The sequence below is a fragment of the Arachis hypogaea genome, chromosome 20 (assembly GCF_003086295.3).
Source record: "Arachis hypogaea cultivar Tifrunner chromosome 20, arahy.Tifrunner.gnm2.J5K5, whole genome shotgun sequence".
Taxonomy (NCBI): Eukaryota; Viridiplantae; Streptophyta; class Magnoliopsida; order Fabales; family Fabaceae; genus Arachis; species Arachis hypogaea.
The window spans coordinates 70514353-70525884 of NC_092055.1; the positions used below are offsets into that span (position 1 = coordinate 70514353).

General features: G+C 40.9%; 1 non-coding gene across 1 annotated transcript; it reads right to left on the minus strand.

Annotated features, from left to right (window-relative positions):
* Positions 1-260: 260 nt before the first annotated feature.
* Positions 261-368, minus strand: LOC112788706 (small nucleolar RNA R71). The gene has a single exon (XR_003196059.1). It is a non-coding gene; the product is annotated as a small nucleolar RNA R71 (small nucleolar RNA).
* Between the last annotated feature and the right edge of the window lie 11164 nt (positions 369-11532).

The following is an 11532-nucleotide window of genomic DNA, read 5'->3' on the forward strand; positions in this document are numbered from 1 at the left end:
CTCTGATGCAACAAAACTGCAAGTTTCATGGACTTCCATCTGAAGATCCCTTTCAGTTCTTAACTAAATTCTTGCAGATATGTGACACTATTAAGACTAATGGAGTAGATCCTGAAGTCTACAGTCTCATGTTTTTCCTGTTTGCTGTGAGAGACAGAGCTAGAATATGGTTGGACTCTCAACCTAAGGATAGCCTGAACTCTTGGGATAAGCTGGTCAAGACTTTCTTAGCCAAGTTCTTTCCTCCTCAAAAGTTGAGTAAGCTTAGAGTGGATGTTCAAACCTTCAGACAGAAAGAAGGTGAATCCCTCTATGAAGCTTGGGAGAGATACAAGGAACTGACCAAAAAGTGTCCTTCTGATATGCTTTCAGAATGGACCATCCTGGATATATTCTATGATGATCTGTCTGAGTTAGCTAAGATGGCATTGGATACTTCTGTAGGTGGATCCATTCACCTAAAGAAAACGCCTGCAGAAGCTCAAGAACTCATTGACATGGTTGCTAATAACCAGTTCATGTACACTTCTGAGAGGAATCCTGTGAGTAATGGGACGCCTTAGAAGAAGGGAGTTCTTGAAATTGATACTCTGAATGCCATATTGGCTCAGAATAAAATATTGACTCAGCAAGTCAATATGATTTCTCAGAGTCTAAATGGAATGCAAGCTGCATCCAACAGTACTCAATAGGCATCTGCTGAAGAAGAAGCTTATGATCCTGAGAACCCTGCAATAGCAGAGGTGAATTACATGGGTGAACCATATGGAAACACCTATAATCCCTCATGGAGAAATCACCCAAATCTCTCATGGAAGGATCAACAAAAGCCTCAACAAGGCTTTAATAATGGTGGAAGAAACAGGTTTAGCAATAGCAAGCCTTTTCCATCATCCACTCAGCAACAGATAGAGAACTCTGAACAAAATATCTCTAATTTAGCAAACTTAGTCTCTGATCTATCTAAGGCCACTGTGAGTTTCATGAATGAAACAAGGTCCTCCATTAGAAATTTGGAAGCACAAGTGGGCCAGCTGAGTAAAAGGATCACTGAAATCCCTCCTAGTACTCTCTCAAGCAATACAGAAGAAAATCCAAAAGGAGAGTGCAAGGCCATTGAATTGACCATCATGGCCGAACCCACAAGAGAGGAGAATGACGTGAATCCCAAGGAGGAAGACCTCCTGGGACGTCCAATGATCAATAAGGAGTATCCCTTTGAGGAACCAAAGGACTCTGAGGCTCATCTAGAGACTATAGAGATTCCATTAAACCTCCTTATGCCATTCATGAGCTCTGATGAGTATTCTTCTTCTGAAGAGAATGAGGATGCTACTGAAGAGCAAGTTGCCAAGTTCCTGGGTGCAATCATGAAGCTGAATGCCAATTTATTTGGTAATAAGACTTAGGGAGATGAACCTCCCCTGTTCACCAATGAACTAAATGCATTGGATCAACTGAGATTGCCTCAGAAGAAACAGGATCCTGGAAAGTTCTTAATACCTTGTACCATAGGCACCATGACCTTTGAGAAGGCTCTATGTGACCTTGGGTCAGGAATAAACCTCATGCCACTCTCTGTAATGGAGAAACTGGGAATCTTTGAGGTACAAGCTGCTAGAATCTCATTAGAGATGGCAGACAATTCCAGAAAATAGGCTTATGGACAAGTAGAGGACATGTTAGTAAAGGTTGAAGGCCTTTACATCCCTGCTGATTTCATAATCCTAGATACTGGGAAGGATGAGGATGAATCCATCATCCTTGGAAGACCCTTCCTAGCCACAGCAAGAGTTGTGATTGATGTTAACAGAGGTGAATTAGTCCTTCAATTGAATGAGGACTCCCTTGAGTTTAAAACTCAAGGACATCCTTTTGTAAACATGGAAAAGAGGCACAGTAAGCTTCTCTCAGTACAGAGTCAACTAAAGCCCCCACAGTCAAACTCTAAGTTTGGTGTTGGGAGGCCACAACCAAACTCTAAGTTTGGTGTTGGGGAGTCTCAACAATACTCTGAACATCAGTGAGGCTCCATGAGAGCCCACTGTCAAGCTATTGACATTAAAGAAGCGCTTGTTGGGAGGCAACCCAATTTTTATTTATCTAATTTTATTTTTATTTTTGCTGTTCTTTCATGTTTTATTAGGTTCATGATCATGTGGAGTCACAAAATAAATATAAAAATTGAAAACGGAATCAAAAATAGCAGAAGAAAAATCACACCCTGGAGGAGGATCTTACTGGCGTTTAAACGCCAATAAGGAGCATCTGGCTGGCGTTCAACGCCAGAACAGAGCATGGATCTGGCGTTGAACGCCAGAAACAAGCAGCATCCTGGCGTTCAGACGCCAGAAATGCACAATGAGGAAGAGCTGGCGCTGAACGCCAGAAACAAGCATCTGGCTGGCGTTCAACGCCAGAAATATGCTGCATCTGGGCGTTGAACGCCCAGAACAAGCATCAATTCGGCGTTTAAACGCCAGAATTGCATGCAAAGGCATTTTACATGCCTAATTGGTGCAGGGATGCAAATTCTTGACACCTCAGGATCTGTGGACCCTACAGGATCAACTCAGCATCTGTGGAGCCCACAGGATCCCCACCCACCACCACTCACTCTCTTCCCTCTTCTCAATGTTCATCCTCTCTTCCCAATAAACAGTCTTCCCCAAAACTCTTCACCAATCACCTCAATCTCTCTTCCCTATCACTACTTCACCACTCACATCCATATACTCTTCCCCATAAACCTACCTCATAAACTCCACCTACCTTCAAAATTCAAAATCAATTTCCCACCCAAACCCACCCTATATGGCCGAAACTAAACCCCCCTCCCCTCCTTATATAAAGCCCTCCATTCTTCCTCATTTTCACATAATACAACCCTCTCTTCCCCTTCTTGGCCGAATACACCCCTCCCTCCTCTCCTCCATATTTTCTTCTTCTTCTTCATCTATTCTTTCTTCTCTTGCTCGAGGGCAAGCAATATTCTAAGTTTGGTGTGGTAAAAGCATAAGCTTTTTGTTTTTCCATTACCATTGATGGCACCTAAGACCGGAGAATCCTCTAGAAAAGGGAAAAGGGAAGACAAAAGCTTCCACCTCTGAGTCATGGGAGATGGAAAGATTTATCTCCAAAGCCCATCAAGACCACTTCTATGATGTTGTGGCCAAGAAGAAGGTGATCCCCGAGGTCCCTTTTAAGCTCAAGAGAAATGAGTATCCGGAGATCCAACATGAAATCCAAAGAAGGGGTTGAGAAGTTCTAACAAACCCCATCCAACAAGTCGGCATCCTAATGGTTCAAGAGTTCTATGCCAATGCATGGATCACTAAGAACCATGATCAAAGTAAGAACCCGAATCCAAAGAATTATATTACAATGGTTCGGGGGAAATACTTAGATTTTAGTCTGGAAAATGTGAGGTTGGCGTTCAACTTACCTATGATGCAAGAAGATGCACGCCCCTACACTAGAAGGGTCAACTTTGATCAAAGGTTGGACCAAGTCCTCATGGACATATGTGTGGAAGGAGCTCAATGGAAGATTGACTCAAAAGGCAAACCGGTTCAACTGAGAAGACTGGACCTTAAGCCTATAGCTAGAGGATGGTTGGAGTTCATCCAATGCTCCATCATCCCCACCAGCAACCGATCTGAAGTTACTGCGGATCGAGCCATCATGATCCATAGCATCATGATTGGAGAGGAAGTAGAAGTTCATGAAGTCATCTCCCTTGAACTCTACAAAATAGCCGAAAAGCCCTCCCCCTTGGCGAGGCTAGCTTTCCCTCATCTTATTTTCCATCTATGTTACTCAGCTGAAGCTTTCATAGAAGGAGACATTCCCATTGAGGAAGAGAAGCCCATCACTAAGAAAAGGATGGAGCAAACAAGAGAGCCCACTCATGGAGCTCAAGAAATGCATGAGGAAGCTCACTATCAAGAAATACATGAGATACCTCAAGGGATGCACTTTTCTCCACAGAATTTTTGGGAGCAAATCAACACCTCCCTAGGAGAATTAAGTTCCAACATGGGACAATTAAAGGTGGAACATCAAGAGCACTCCATCATCCTTCATGAAATTAGAGAAGATCAAAAAGCAATGAGGGAGGAGCAACAAAGACAAGGAAGAGATATAGAAGAGCTCAAGGACATCATTGGTTCCTCAAGGAGAAAACGCCACCATCACTAAGGTGGACTCATTCCTTGTTCTTACATTCTCTGTTTTTCATTTTCTTTATGTTAAGTGCTTATCCATGTTTGTGTCTTATTACATGATCATTAGTATTTAGTAACTTTGTCTTAAAGTTATGAATGTCCTATGAATCCATCACCTCTCTTAAATGAAAATTGTTTTAATTCAAAAGAACAAGAAGTACATGAGTTTCGAATTTATCCTTGAACTTAGTTTAATTATATTGATGTGGTGACAATGCTTCTTGTTTTCTAAATGAATGCCTGAACAGTGCATATGTCTTTTGAAGTTGTTGCTCATGAATGTTAAATATGTTGGATCTTGAAAGAATGATGATAAGGAGACATGTTATTTGATAATCTAAAAAATCATAAAAATGATTCTTGAAGCAAGAAAAAGCAGTGAATACAAAAGCTTGCAAAAAAAAATATAAAAAAATAGCGAAAAAAAAAAGAGAAAAAGCAAGCAGAAAAAGCCAAAAGCTCTTAAAACCAAAAGGCAAGAGCAAAAAGCCAATAACCCTTAAAACCAAAAGGCAAGGGTAAATAAAAAGGATCCCAAGGCTTTGAGCATCAGTGGATAGGAGGGCCTAAAGGAATAAAATCCTGGCCTAAGCGGCTAAACCAAGCTGTCCTTAACCATGTGCTTGTGGCGTGAAGGTGTCAAGTGAAAACTTGAGACTGAGCGGTTAAAGTCAAGGTCGAAAGTAAAAAAAGAGTGTGCTTAAGAACCCTGGACACCTCTAATTGGGGACTTTAGCAAAGCTGAGTCACAATCTGAAAAGGTTCACCCAATTATGTGTCTGTGGCATTTATGTATCCGGTGGTAATATTGGAAAACAAAGTGCTTAGGGCCACGGCTAAGACTCATGAAGTAGCTGTGTTCAAGAATCAACATACTGAACTAGGAGAATCAATAACACTATCTGAACTCTGAGTTCCTATAGATGCCAATCATTCTGAACCTCAATGGATAAAGTGAGATGCCAAAACTATTCAAGAGGCAAAAAGCTACAAGTCCCGCTCATCTGATTGGGGCTATGATTCATTGATATTTTGGAATTTATAGTATATTCTCTTCTTTTTATCCTATTTGATTTTCAGTTGCTTGGGGACAAGCAACAATTTAAGTTTGGTGTTGTGATGAGCGGATAATTTATACGCTTTTTGGCATTGTTTTTAGTATGTTTTTAGTAGGATCTAGTTACTTTTAGGGATGTTTTTATTAGTTTTTATGTTAAATTCACATTTCTGGACTTTACTATGAGTTTGTATGTTTTTCTGTGATTTCAGGTATTTTCTGGCTGAAATTGAGGGACTTGAGCAAAAATCAGATTCAGAGGAAGAAGAAGGACTGCTGATGCTGTTGGATTCTGACCTCCCTGCACTCAAAGTGAATTTTCTGGAGCTACAGAACTCCAAATGGCACGCTTCCAATTGCGTTGGAAAGTAGACATCCAGGGCTTTCCAGAAATATATAATAGTCCATACTTTTCTCATATATAGATGACGTAAACTGGCGTTCAATGCTAGTTCCATGCTGCTGTCTGGCATCCAGCGCCAGAAACAAGTTAGGAGTTGGAGTTTAACGCCAGAATTGGATCCAAAGCTGGCGTTGAACGCCCAAAACAGCCCTATGCACGTGATTACCTTAAGTCTGAGCCCCAGCACACACCAAGTGGGCTCCAGAAGTGGATTTCTGCACCATCCATCTCAGTTTACTCATTTTCTGTAAACCTAGTTTACTAGTCTAGTATTTAAACAACTTTTAGAGACTTGTTTTGTACCTCATGATTTTTAGATCTGAACTTTGTACCTTTTGACGGCATGAGTCTCTAAACTCCATTGTTGGGGGTGAGGAGCTCTGCTATGTCTCAATGAATTAATGCAAGTAATTCTGTTTTCCATTCAAACATGCGTGTTCCTATCTAAGATATCCATTCGCACTTCAATGTGAATATGACGAACGTGACAATCATCATCATTCCCCCACGAAGGCGTGCCTGACAGCCACTTCCGTTCCACTATAGAATGAATGAATATCTCTTGGATCTCTTAATCAGAATCCTCGTCGTATAAGCTAGATTGATGGCAGCATTCAAGAGAATCTGGAAAGTCTAAACCTTGTCTGTGGTATTCCAAGTAGGATTCAGGGATTGAATGACTGTGACGAGCTTCAAACTCAAGAGTGCTGGGCGTAGTGACAAACACAAAAGGATAGTAAATCCTATTCCAGTACGATTGAGAACCTGCAGATGATTAGCCATGCGGTGACAGCGCATTTGGACCCTTTTCACTGGAAGGATGGATGGTAGCCATTGACAACGGTGACCCACCAACACACAGTTTGCCATAGGAGGACATGCGTGCGTGAATCAGAGAATAGAGGAAAGCAGAATTCCAGAAGACAAAGCATCTCCAAAACTCCAACATATTCTCCATCAGTGCATACAAGTATAATTTGTGTTCTGCCCCTTTTATTCCTTGCAATCAAAATTGATAAGTGAAGTTTTCTATTGTTTTCCTGACTAAGAGTTACAAGATAACCATAGATTGCTTCAAGCCAACAATCTCCGTGGGATCGACCCTTACTCACGTAAGGTATTACTTGGACGACCCAGTGCACTTGCTGGTTAGTGGTACGAGTTGTAAAAAGTGTGATTTACAATTCGTGCACCAAGTTTTTGGCGCCGTTGCCGGGGATTGTTTGAGTTTGAACAACTGACGGTGAATCTTGTTGCTTAGATTAGGAAATTTTTGCCTTTTGGGTCAGAGTCTTTTATTTTCTTTTCAAAAATTTTTTAAAAAAAATTTTTCTATTAAATCTCGTGCCAAACTTTAAGTTTGGTGTTTTATTGTTGGTTTTCCTTTGTTTTTCGAAAATTTTATTTTGGTTTTCTAAAAATTTTAAGTTTGGTGTTCTTTCTTCATGTTCTTGTGTTCTTGTGAGTCTTCAAAGTGTTCTTGAGTTTTCCTTGCGTCTTGATCTTAAAATTTTTAAGTTTGGTGTTCCTTGGTGTTTTCCCTCCAAATTTTCGAAAACAAGGAGCATTAGATCTAAAAATTTTAAATCTTGGGCTATCTTACTGTTTCTCTCTTTCCTCTTTAAATTCAAAAATATCTTTTCTCTCTATTTTTAAAAACAAATTTTCGAAAATCATTTTTAGAATTCAGATTTTTTTTCAAAAATTTAAAATCTGTTTCAAATCATATCTTTTTCAAAACTTCCTGATCACTTTCTCTCTCCTCATTTTTTCGAAAAATCTTCACCTATTTTTATTTATTTTATTTTAATTTATTTTATTTTTGAAATAATTAAATAAATAAATAAATAAATAAAAATAAAATTTTTATTTTACATCATCTCCCTTTCTCCATCATGGATCTAAGTGGAAATGAACAGTCCAGGAGGACTCTGGGGTCATATTCTAACCCCTCTACTGCTTCATATGGGAGTAGTATCTGCATACCCTCCACTGGAGTCAGTAGCTTTGAGTTGAATCCTCAGCTCATTATCATGGTGCAGCAAAGCTGCCAGTATTCCGGTCTTCCACAGGAAGAACCTACAGAGTTTCTGTCACAGTTTTTACAAATTGCTAACACAGTACATGATAAGGAGGTAGATCAGGATGTCTACAGACTATTACTGTTTCCATTTGCTGTAAAAGATCAAGCCAAGAGGTGGTTAAATAACCAACCTAAGGCTAGCATAAGGACATGGAAACAATTGACAGAAAAATTCCTGAATCAATACTTTCCTCCAAAACGGATCACACAGCTAAGGCTGGACATCCAAGGCTTTAAACAAGGAGATAATGAATCTCTTTATGATGCCTGGGAGAGATACAGAGAGATGCTACAAAAATGCCCCTCTGAAATGTTTTCAGAGTGGGTTCAGTTAGACATCTTCTATTATGGGCTTACAGAAAGAGCTCAGATCTCTTTTGATTGCTCAGCTGGTGGATCTATCCACATGAGAAAGACAATTGAAGAAGCTCAAGAGTTCATTGATACAGTTGCTAGAAATCAGCATCTGTACTTAAGCAGTGACCCTTCCATGAAAGAAGAGGCTAAAACAATAACTGCTGAACTCAGTCCTACAGAGCAAGCTGCTGAATTCAATCAGCAATTCGATTTTCTAACAAAGCAGTTAGCTGAATTCAAGGATAAACTACAAGAGACAAGGATGGCTAATATAAACATGGAAGTACAATTAAAGCAAACAAGGCAGCAGCTGTCAAAACAAATAACAGAAGAATGCCAAGCAGTTCAACTAAGAAGTGGGAAAGCACTAAATACCCCACTTGAAAGCAGCAGGAAACCAAGAAATGAGCAAACCACCCAAAATCCATCTGAGGACAGTAAGAGCCCAGGGAAAAATAATTCTGGCGCTAAAACGCCAGAAGTTGGGTGGAAGGCTGGCGCTGAACGCCCAGACCATGCTCAGGACTCGCGTTCAACGCCAGAAACAAGCAAGGATCTGGCGTTGAACGCCCAAAAGAAGCACAGTTTTGGCGTTCAAACGCCAGGAACAGATGAGGAGCTGGTGTCTAACGTCACTCCAGCTCCTAACTCTGGCACTCAATTGCCAGTGAGGAATCAGACCCACACAAGTGCTGATAACAACCCATCAAAAAAGGCTTCTCCAACCACTTCTGTAGGATATAAACTTACAGCAACTAAGGTTGAGGAATATAGAGCCAAGATACCTTATCCTCAAAAACTCCGCCAAGAGGAGCAGGATAAGCAATTTGCTCGCTTTGCAGATTATCTCAGGACTCTTGAAATAAAGATTCCATTTGCAGAGGCACTTGAGCAAATACCTTCTTATGCCAAGTTCATGAAAGAGATCTTGAGCCATAAGAAGGATTGGAGAGAAATTGAAAGAGTTCTCCTCACTGAAGAATGCAGTGCAGTCATTCTGAAAAGCTTTCCTGAAAAGCTTAAAGACCCTGGGAGTTTTCTAATACCATGCACATTAGAAGGTAATTGCACCAAGACAGCTTTATGTGATCTTGGGGCAAGCATTAACCTAATACCTGCATCCACTATCAGAAAGCTTGGTTTAACTGAAGAAGTTAAACCAACCCGGATATGTCTCCAACTTACTGATGGCTCCATTAAATAGCCATAAGGCGTGATTGAAAACATGATTGTCAGAGTTGGGCCATTCGTCTTTCCCACTGACTTTGTAGTGCTGGAAATAGAGGAGCACAAGAGTGCCACTCTTATTCTAGGAAGACCCTTCCTAGCAACTGGACGAACTCTCATTGATGTCCAACGGGGGGAAATAACCCTGAGAGTCAATGATGATGAGTTTAAGTTGAACGCTATCAAAGCCATGCAGCATCCAAACACATCAAAAGACTGCATGAAAGTTGATCTTATTGACTCCTTAGTAGAAGAGATCAATATGGCTGAGAGTCTCGAATCAGAGTTGGAAGACATCTTTAAAGATGTTCAGCCTGATTTGGAGGATTCAGAGGAAATGAAAGAGCCTCTGAGATTTCCTCAGACAGAGGAAAAACCTCCTAAACCCGAGCTCAAACCATTACCACCATCCCTGAAATATGCATTTCTAGGAGAAGGTGACACTTTTCCGGTGATCATAAGCTCTGCTTTAAATCTACAGGAAGAGGAAGCACTTATTCAAGTGCTAAGGACACACAAGACAGCTCTTGGGTGGTCCATAGGTGACCTTAAGGGCATAAGCCCAGCTAGATGCATGCACAAAATCTTATTGGAGGATAATGCTAAACCAGTGGTTCAACCACAGAGGCGGCTAAATCCAGCCATGAAGGAAGTGGTGTAGAAAGAGGTCACCAAATTACTGGAGGCTGGGATTATTTATCCTATTTCTGATAGCCCCTGGGTGAGCCCTGTTCAAGTTGTCCCCAAAAAGGGAGGCATGACAGTGGTTCATAATGAAAACAATGAACTGGTTCCTACAAGAACAGTTACAGTGTGGCGCATGTGTATTGACTACAGAAGGCTCAATACAGCCACCAGAAAGGATCATTTTCCTTTACCATTCATAGACCAGATGCTAGAAAGACTGGCAGGTCATGATTATTACTGCTTTTTGGATGGCTACTCAGGCTATAACCAGATTGCAGTAGATCCCCAGGATCAAGAGAAAACAGCATTCACATGTCCATCTGGAGTGTTTGCTTATAGAAGGATGCCATTTGGGCTGTGTAATGCGCCTGCAACCTTCCAGAGATGCATGCTCTCTATTTTCTCTGATATGGTGGAAAAATTCCTAGAAGTCTTCATGGATGACTTCTCAGTATATGGAGACTCGTTCAGCTCCTGTCTTGATCACCTGAAACTAGTTCTGAAAAGATGCCAAGAGACCAACTTGGTTTTAAACTGGGAAAAATGTCACTTTATGGTGACTGAAGGGATTGTCCTTGGGCATAAAATTTCAAACAAGGGAATAGAGGTGGATCAAGAAAAAATAGAGGTAATTAAAAAATTACCACCACCTGCCAATGTTAAGGCAATCAGAAGCTTTCTGGGGCATGCAGGATTCTATAGGAGGTTTATAAAGAATTTTTCAAAAATCGCAAAACCTCTGAGCAATCTGCTAGCTGTTGACACGCCATTTGTGTTTGACACAGAGTGTCTGCAGGCATTTGAGACGCTGAAAGCCAAGCTGGTCACAGCACCAGTTATTTCTGCACCAGACTGGACATTACCATTTGAGCTAATGTGTGATGCCAGTGATCACGCCATTGGTGCAGTACTGGGACAGAGGCATGACAAGCTTCTGCATGTCATTTATTATGCTAGCCGCGTTTTAAATGATGCCCAGAAAAATTACACAACCACAGAAAAAGAATTGCTTGTAGTGGTTTATGCCATTGACAAGTTTAGATCATACTTAGTAGGATCAAAGGTGATTGTGTATACTGACCATGCTGCTCTTAAATATCTACTCACAAAGCAGGATTCAAAACCCAGGCTCATAAGATGGGTGTTGCTTCTGCAAGAGTTTGATATAGAAATAAGACATAGAAAAGGGACAGAAAACTAAGTGGCTGATCATCTGTCCCGGATAGAGCCAGTAGAAGGGACGTCCCTCCCCTCTCTTGAGATCTCTGAGACTTTTCCGGATGAGCACTTATTTGCCATTCAGGAAGCACCATGGTTTGCAGACATTGCGAACTATAAAGCCGCAAGGTTCATACCCAAGGAGTATAACAGGCAACAAAAGAAAAAACTAATTACTAATGCAAAGTACTACTTGTGGGATGAACCCTATCTCTTTAAGAGATGTGCAGACGGAATAATCCGGAGATGTGTGCCTAGAGAAGAAGCACAGAGG